The sequence below is a fragment of the Otolemur garnettii genome, unplaced genomic scaffold (genome assembly GCF_000181295.1).
Source record: "Otolemur garnettii isolate 467f Iridium unplaced genomic scaffold, OtoGar3 scaffold00136, whole genome shotgun sequence".
NCBI classification, from domain to species: Eukaryota; Metazoa; Chordata; class Mammalia; order Primates; family Galagidae; genus Otolemur; species Otolemur garnettii.
In genome coordinates, this window is record NW_003852531.1 from 4,948,174 (window position 1) to 4,958,372 (window position 10,199).

The following is a 10,199-nucleotide window of genomic DNA, read 5'->3' on the forward strand; positions in this document are numbered from 1 at the left end:
CCTGGTGAGGAGGGGGAGCTGGTGACGGAGAGGAGCCTGGTGGGCAGGGGAGCTGGTGAGGGAGAGGAGCCTGTTGAGGAGGGGGAGCTGGTGAGGGAGAAGAGCCTTGTGATGGAGAGGAGACTGGTGAGGAGGGGGAGCTCGTGAGGAGGAGACTGGTAAGGGGGAAGGTGTAGTTCCCTCTTAGAGGACAGGTCTCTTGTGAGGGCTGGGGTCATCACCAGGTAAGCCTGTAAGAGAATCACTTTGCTCCTGCTTGGCAGTGTGGGGGGCTGAGGGACAAGCAGGGCTGCTAAGCAGAAGGCAGTCACAAAAGAGAGCTCTACCTGGTGTGGTGACACCCTTGGGGTGAGGAGGAAGCAGAGGGAGGGTGCACCTGTTTTGAAGGTGGTAGGGAAAAACAGAGGAGTAATTGACCAGTTGAAGGTCTTCAGTTGATGCTGAAACAAGTGGGTGCAATTGTGATATGAGACAGCATATTTACAGGGCGTTCAGGCGCCTCTCCCCAAGATATTAATTAAATACAGTAAGAAAATAGGAGGCATTTGGCAGACACTGCTTCACCACGTGAGCAAGGTTAAGGGCACCTGTGATGGAGCTAATCAGCGGCATGACGGCCTGAGAACCCAATCAGACCTCAGCTGCTCACGATGCATGACCTGAATCCTAACATGAGGAAGCGTCAGACAAACCCAAGTTCACAGTTATCCTACAAAATATCTGACCTATACTGAAAATGAAATAACAACAACAAAACCCTTAGTCACTGTTTCTGATTAAAGGAAACTAAAATTTCTTAATAGAATCATGGACTATTCTTTTTATTATCTCATTGTAAAAGGCATTTTGGGTCAATTGGCAAATATGAGCTAGGTCTAGAGATTAGAAATAATATTGCACCAGTGTTAATTTCCTGATTTTTATTATTATAGTGGGTATATTGTATATTCTTATTTTGAGAACATATGCTCTGAAATATTTAAGAATAAAAAGAAAGAAAACTATGTGTTCTATCTGCAACTTACCTCAAAAGTTTCAAAATGAAGACTATACATGTATATATACACAGAGAGAGAGAGAAAAGGACAATGGGAAATGAGGAAAAATGTTAACTTTGAGGGAATCTGGGTGAAGGGTGTACAGGAAGTTCTCATACTATCCTTCCAACTTTCTGTTGAGTCTAAGATTATTTCAAAATTAAAAAGAATTTTTTTTTATTCATAGAAACCATTTCCAGAATTTGGGGGGATTTCCAGAGTTCTTCATATGTCTAATCAATTCCAGCTCATGACTCAACACCAGTAGACACCATCACCCTCGTGTAGTAGACCATTAAATCTCCAAAATAAACAGAAAGGACATCCATTACTTAGTGTTTTTCTGAGAAACTCTATCGTTTCATTCTGATTAAGTTCATTAATCACTGGTTTTTATTTTTGTTTTTGTTTTGTTGTGATGGTTGTTTTGTATTTTGGCAGAGAAAATCTTCTCTCAATCAACATTTTATGCAGCTTGGTTTCATGTAAAACTAACCCAAGCCCAAAACCCAACAAATTCTTATTCAAGGAAGCTCTGATGTCTCAGTGTGTGGTTTTCTCAGGAACCCTCTATACAAAGCTCTCCATGGAGGGACACAGGAGGGATGCGAGGATGGGGGTGCTCCCTGCTCCCCAGAGGAAGACAAGAGGGAATGCTGCATAGACTGGGGTGCTGCCGTCCCTGCTCCCGGGAAGGACACAGGAGGAAACACTGCATGGACGGGGTGCACGGACCCCCCTCCCCTGAGGGACACAGGAGGGAACTCTGCATGGACAGGGGTGCTCCCATTCATACTCACCCTTTAAAGCTACATGCACTTCATGTGTACATGTTGCCTAAATCAACTATTTACCACATTCTTTTTTAAAATGTGGAACTGTTACAAACCTCATCACCTGTGTTTCAAACCTGGTCTTCATTCTAACTCTCCACTGGAGTTCAGCATCCTTGCCTGTCTGGCAGCCTCTGAGTCATTCTTCCTTTTTCTGAGTCTGGCAAACTATGCTGATTAGCCCCTGCCATGAAGCTGGAAAGTGGCAGTGTCCAGACCCTAAGCCAGGTCAATCCGACTGCAAATCTCATGTTCTTCACTGTGTCACTTTTTGTGAGCACCTGAAAGATGGGCCCCAGTGGGAAATCAGGAAAATTAGCACCTGGCATTGGAGTGTTAATTAAGAGGGATGTTAGGGAAAGCAGTGGGCATCCCTGTTCACTCACCAGCAATACCTAGAATGGACCTATCCTGCAGGCACACCTCTCCCTGAAATGGATCTTTCCTTTGGAAGCCGTGACCTGCCCAGGGCCCCAGGGCTTTCTGGAGCCCAGGCTAGTCTCTAGCTTGGCTGTGGGTCTCCTGTGTGCCAGGGACTCTTTGGCAGTGTCGGTGACCTTACCCACCCCTTTTCAAAATAATGCTTTTAAATCTACAAAACACAGGATCACAATAGAAGCAATTATATTAAAATGTACTTATCAAAACACTAAAAAATTGTGATATAATAATAATAATTATCTTCTTTAACAAAGTAGAAAACAAAGACCTAGCAGTGGATAATACTGACCAGGAGCTCCACATATTGATTAGTAAGTATAAAGGATGAGTTCAGATATCGGTGACAAGTGTTATCAGTGATATGAAAATATCTGTGACCTTTATGGGTGACAAAAAACACAGGTTTTGCTAATACTGCCAGTTTTCCTGCCTACATCCATAATGGAAGCCTACACTGAATTTCTGAGGTCAGTAAAAAGAGGTGTGGCTTCTTCTCCCCACTCAAGTTCATGGACCCCTAAGCTAAGAACCCTGCCCTGGAGAGGGGTCTGCACAGCAGCAGAGATGATGTGACTAGACTTATAAGGAAACTTTTCCATGTAAAGTTTTTTGTAAAAAAGAAATAGCACTTCAAAGAAAGTCTTGTGTCATTCATAGCTCAGAGCACACTTTGTCACGTTTACATTGTAAGTGACACTCTACCTGTTTCCTCCCCCAAGAAGGCAGACCATCATAGCACTGGCATGTGTTAGGCCAGACACAGGGGCTCATGCCTGTAATCCCAGCACTCTGGGAGGGTTAGGCAGGTGGATCCATGGAGCTCAGGAGTTCAAGACCAGCCTGAGAAAGAGGGAGACTCCATCTCTACTATAAATAGAAAAACTAGCCAGGCATCATAGTGGGCACTTGTGGTCCCAGCTACTCAGGAGACTGAGGCAAGATGATTGCTTGAGCCCAGGAGTTTAAAGTTGCTATGAGCTATGATGCCATGGCAGTCTATCCAGGGTGACAGAGTGAAATTCTGTCTAAAAAAAAATAATAAATATGTGTATGTAGGTATATATGTATATATACCAGTGTTTTTTGTTTTTTAATTTATATATATAATGTATTTTGTATATTATATATAATTTATTTTATAAATTATATATTTAATTTATATATGTAAAATTTATAAATGTAAAAAAATTATTAATTTTTTTTTAGAGACAGAGTCTCACTCTGTCACCCTTGGTAGAGTGCCATGGCATCACATCTCACAGCAACCTCCAGTTGTTGGGCTTAGGTGATACTCTTGCCTTGGCCTCCCGAGTAGATGGGACTACAGGTGCCCGCCACAATGCCTGGCTATTTTTTGTTGCAGTTTGGCTTGGACAGGCTTTGAACCCACCACCCTCAGTGTATGGGGCCAGCATCCTACTCACTGAGCCAAAAATTATTTTATATATATATATATATATAACAAAACAAAAACAAAAACAACAAAAACACTGGTCTGTGTTGCTTCTAGCTGGCCCCAGAAAATGAATGTCGGTATGGAATCTGTAAGAAGAGAGAGATCTGTTTTGGCATAAGCAGAGTGTCGAAATTGGATATGGGGGAACCTCTGTCGCTGCCCACCTCCTTAAGTTGACCTAATTTTCATAGAACAGATATGCACCGTGAGTACGGATCAGCACAGCAGCCTAGTTGCATATGCTGACCACCTCCATGTGTTGTCCAGTTTGTCACAATCCCTGTGGTCAACTCGTGGAGGTTCTACTGCAATCTGCTTGCATTCAGACCATTCTAAAAAGGCAACCTAGAAAGATTCTTTGTACCCCATGATAGTATTAATGTACACAGCTATGATTTAATAATAATAAAAAAAGAATCTGGAGGTCGTACACATATATGTGACTAAAGGAAATAACATTTTTTCAAAGAAAACATTTCCCATTCCAGCCCACATTTCTCTGATGAAAATAAAATGAGCATTTTTAGTGTCTTGAACTTTCCTTAAATAGAGAAACCACTTAACACTGTATAAGACTGGAGCTGCCCAGCCGTGCTGGTCCTGGTGACATTTTCTGATCTGGAATAGGAATCCAATTATTTTATTACATTATTACTGAGGTTCCCTCACAAGAAGTAGAGGAGGGAGCTGTACAATTATTAATTACGGTCAGGCTGGAGAAAGCTATGAACTCTTTGCCCCTGTTAAGAGGAAAAGCCAGCTGACTGCAGAGATCTCTAGTGAAAACTCCGCAGGCCACCCTGCGGCCTCTGGGCCAGCCCCACCCTCCCAGCCAAATGGTGTTTAGTCATCTGGAAGTTTAGACCTGGGAAAATAAGCATGTGTTGCTGTCATGGAGAGTCTGGGCTGCCATAACAAAATGCCATAGACTGGGTGGCTGAAATAACATTTATTTCTTACATTTTTGGAGGCTGGAAGCCTGAGATTAGGGTGCTGGCATGGTGTGATTTGGGGTGAGGGCTCATGTCCTTGCAAATGTTTTCTTGCTGTGTCATCTCATGGCAGAGAAATCACACACCCTGATCCCTTCGTCTTTTTATAAGGGTACTAACTCAACCAGGGAGCACCACCTTCATGACCTCATCTAACCCTATCTTCCAGAGCTCCACCTCCAACACCATTTGGGGATTTGGGACCAACATAGATCTAAGGGCACTATAAACACTCAATTAATAGCAGGTGCACATTTTCAAACATCTCTAAAAGTCTATTAAATCCAAATCCATTGCTAATAGTACTGTGATGGTTAATTTCAGGTGTCAACTCAACTGAATTAAAGAATGCCTAGATAGCTAGTAGTAAAGCACTATTTGGAGTGTGTCTGTGAGGGTGGGCCCACAGGAGACTGGCCTGTGAGCTGCTGGACTAAGTGAGGAACAGCCCCCTTCAATGTGGGACCACCATCCAATGGGCTTGGGTCCAGATAGAACAAAAAGGCAGAGGAAACTTGCTCACTTCTCTGTCCTGGAGCTGTATCACTCTTCAGAGGAAGGTTCAGGCTCTGCTCCTCCAGGATTTGCACTCATGGCACCTGGGTTCTCAAGCCCTTGTTCTTGGACTAAGAAGTTCACCAATGGCATCCCTGGTTCTAAGGCCTTCAAGCTGGGACACCCAGGTTACCCTTTTGCCTGGTTCTTCAACTTACAGACAGCCTATTATGGGCCTTCTCAGCTTCTATAAAAGAGCAAGCCAGTTTCACTGTGAAATACCTCCTCTATCTATGTACCTATCTATAATTTATCTATCACCTATCTACCATCTATCTATTTATCTATCTAATCTGCTATTTTTTCTCTCTCTCTGGAAAACCCTGAATAATACACACACTTACTATGAAACAGTCTTTGGGGGACAGTTAGAATTTATAGAATTCTAACTATAGAATTTATGCTACAAACTACCAAGTGTATTTACTTTTTTTAATGAAAGAAATTTAGTTCCTTTTCTGGATAACATAGTTAGCATTTATTTAAAAGATGCTTAAAACAATAAACTCATACAAAGGAAAATGAAAATCATTTAAAAATCTCTGGTCCAGACCATAGCCCACTGGTTCCCCAGCTCGGCAGCCTCCACGGTGGGAGGCTTGGCTCCCCACTCAGCTCCTAAAACCTGTGGCCTGCCAGCAACTCCCACCTGGCTCCTGTGACTTAAGTGGCCCAGGGCCAGTCACACCCAGCCCCAGTGACCCATGACCCGTGGCCAGTGACTCCTGCTTGGCTCCTGCAAGCTACAGCAGGGGCCACCCTTTGGATCCCTGCAAGGCAGCCCACAGCAGGCACCTCCACCCTCCAGCTTCCCGCCCGTCTCCTGTGGCTGGAGGCCAGGAGTCAGTGGCTCTGCCTTCTGGTTCCCCAAACCAGCTCCTGTGACCCTTGTTGCCTGTGGCAACACCCTGCAGCTCCCAGACAGCTTCTGCAACCTATACACAGTAGTAACCCAGACCTTGGTACTGTCCCAGACAGTGGCAATGCCACCCCTGACAGTGGTGACAGCTCCACAGTCCCTCCCACTGGGGTCAAATTAAGCTGTGAGTGGACTCCAGTTGCCTAGACACAGAAGAACTTTTGAACTCTCACACCTGATCAGTGTTTGTGTTGATGGGGACAATTCGTTTGGAACTCTTGACCTGGGCAGATCACCCAGGGACCCCCCTGGTTGTGTTGTTGTGGGAGTAGGCGATTCTCCCCTTCCAGTTGTCACCTGTGTGTGTGTGGGGGGGGGTGTCTTAGTTGCTTATACATCTCCACAGCTGAGATTTCAGCCCAAAGCCACTGATTCATTAGGATTGGACAGAGACTAGCTGAATAGCATAGTGCTTAGCACCATCTAGCCCCACCAAACCAAGTCCCCAGAGTTTTAGGCTGTAGTTCTGAATGGGACCTTGTTTTTGCAGTTTTTGGCTGGGGCTGGGTTTGAACCCACCACCTCTGGCATATGGGGCCGGCATCCTACTCCTTTGAGCCACAGGTGCCACTCTGAATAGGACCTTTAAAGCTCTAAGGGAAAAGCTGCAATCACCAGTCCCAGTTCTTTGGTAAAGGGCTGGTTAATTTTAACTCTAGGAGCCCTCAATTCAATTTCACCTTGCCAGCTTCTCTAGCCAAATGGTGAAAAATAATCATGGGGCAGAATCAGTGGAAAAACTCTGGCAACATGAATAATCAGAGTAGATAAACTCCCCCAAGGATTGACAAATGAGACACAACAGAAAATCTCATTCATAAACAAATGGCTGAGTTGTCAGAAATCAAATTCAGAATTTGGATTGCAAATAAGATTAACAGAATGGAGGTAAAAATAGAATTAGAAATTCAGAGAGCATTTCAAGAGTTGTCTCAAGAATTCAATGAATTCAAAGACAAAATCACCAAAGATTTTGACACATTGAGGCAAGAACTTGCAGCCCTCAAGATCTGAGGAATACAATAGAATCCCTCAGTAACAGAATGGAGCCAGCAGAAGAAAGGATCTCTGACATTGAAGAAAAAGCTTTTGAATGCTCCCAAATGCTCAAGAGGAAGAAAAGTGGAGAGAAAAAACTGATCAGTCCATGAGAGAATTGTGGGACCACTCCAAAAGAGCAAACATTCACCTTATAGGAATCTCTGAAGAAGAGGTTGCTTCAAAAGGCCCAGATACTCCAAGAGATAATTGAGGAGAATTTCCTAAGCATGGTGAGAGATACTGAAATTCAGATAACAGACAGTTTCAGAACTCTAGCATGACTCAATCCAAATAAAGCACCTCCTAGACACATTGTAATTAACTTCGCCGAAGTTAATATAAAGGAGAAAATCCTATAAGCAGCCAGACATAAGAAAATCATAACCTACAAGAGGAAGAATAATAGCATGACTGCAGATCTCTATTCTGAAACTTTTCAAGCCAGAAGAGGATGGTCATTGACCTTCAAGTTCCTAAAACAAAACACTTTCAGCCCAGGATCCCGTATCCAGCTAAATTAAGCTTCATTTATGATAGAGAAATTAAATACTTCAATGACATACACAAGTTGAAGAAATTTGCCACAATCAAACCAGCTCTTCAAGATATCCTCAGACCCATCCTCCATAATGACCAGCACAATGCTCTACCACCAAAGTAAACTCACTCTGAAATTCTTGACCAAAACTCATTTTCAATAGTGGTGAAAAGATTCAAAATATCCACTGGAATTTTTTTTTGTAGGCCAGTTCTAGGGTTTGAACTCACCACCTCTGGCATATGGGGCCTGCACCCTACTCCTTGAGCCACAGGTGCCCCCCTGTCCACTGGACTTTCAAAAAATTTGACACCCAAAATACTACCAGGCTTATTAATACTTTCAGTTAATGTGAACGGCTTAAACTGTTCTCTTAAGAGGCACAGATTGTATGACTGGGTACAAAAACTCAGGCCAGATATCTGCTGCATACAAGAATATCATCTTACCTTAAAGTATAAATATAGACTCAGGGTGAAGGGATGGACATCTGTAATCCAGGCAAACAGGAATCAGAAAAAAGCAGGGGTAGCAATTTTATTTGCAGATACACTAGGCTTTAAACAAACAAAAGTAAAGAAAAACAAGGATGGTCACTTCATATTTGTTAAAGGAAACACTCAACATGATGACATGTCAGTTATTAACATTTATGTGCCTAACCAAAATGATCTTCAATTTATAAGGGAGACCCTAACAGACATGAACAATTTAATATCTTCCAACACCATAATAGTTGGAGATTGTAACAACCCCTTTGGAAGTGTTGGATAGATCCTCCAATAAGAAACTAAGCAAAGAAATTTTGAACTTGAACTTCAACATACAACAATTGAATCTAACAGATATCTACAGAACATTTCATCCTAACAAAACTGAATACACATTCTTCTCATCAGCCCATGGAACATCCTCCAAAATTCATCACATCTTAGGTCACAAGGCTAACTCAGCAAATTTAAAAGTATAGAAATTATTCCTTATATTTTCTCAGATCATCACAAAATAAAAGTTGAACTCACCAATAACAGGTGTCTTCATATTCATACAAAGACATGGAAACTAAATAACCTTATGCAGAATGATAGCTGGGTCATAGATGAGATTAAGAAGGAAATTACCGAATTTTGGGAACAAAACAACAATGAAGACACAAATTACCAGAACCTGTGGGATACTGCAAAGGCAGCCCTACGAAGGAAATTTATAGCTTTGCAAGCCTTCCTCAAGAGAACAGAAAGAGAGGAAGTCAATAACTTAATGGGACATCTTAAATAACTGGAAAAAGAAGAACATTCCAACCCCAAACCCAGCAGAAGAAAAGTAACTAAAATTAGAGCAGAATTAAATGAAATCAAAAAACAAAAGAATTATTCAAAAGATCAATGAATCAAAAAGTTGGTTTTTTTGAAAAATTCAACAAAATTGATAAACCTTACCTAACCAAAAATAGAAAATTAAAGTCCATAATATCATCAATCAGAAATGACAAAGGCAAAATAACAACAGAAACCTCAGAAATTAAAAAAATCCATAATGAATACTACAAAAAACTTTATTCTCAGAAATATGCAAATCTGAAAGAAATTGACCAATACTTGGAAGCATGCCAACTTCCTAGACTTAATTGGAAAGAATTGGAAATGCTGAACAGACCTATATCAAGTACTGAAATAGAATCAACTATACGAAATCTCCCAAAAAAGAAGAGTCCGGGACCAGATGGCTTCACATCAGAATTCTACCAAACCTTTAAAGAAGAACTAGTAACTATATTACTTAACCTTGTCCAAAACATCGAAAAAGAAGAAATACTTCCCAACGCATCCTATGAATCAAGTATCATCCTGATCCTCAAACCAGGAAAAGACTCAACAAGAAAAGAAAACTATAGACCAATATCTTTAATGAACATAGATGCAAAAATATTCAATAAGATCCTAGCAAACTGAATTCAGCAACACATCAAACGAATTATACACCATGACCAAGTGGATTTTATCCTAGGGTCTCAAGATTGGTTCAATATACTTAAATCTATAAATATAATACATCATGTAAACAAACTAAAAAACAAAGACCATATGATTCTCTCAATTGATGCAGAAAGCTTTTGATAATATCCAGCATCCATTCATGATCAGAACACTTAAGAAAATTGGTATAGAAGGGACACTTTCTTAAACTGATAGAGGCCATCTACAGCAAACCCACAGCCAATATAATACTAAATGGAGTTAAATTGAAATCATTTCCACTCAGATCAGGAACCAGCCAAGGTTGCCCATTGTCTCCATTGCTTTTTAACATTGTAATGGAAGTCTTAGCCAACACAATCAGGCAAGAGAAGGCAATAAAGGATATACACATAAGGTCAGAGGAAATTA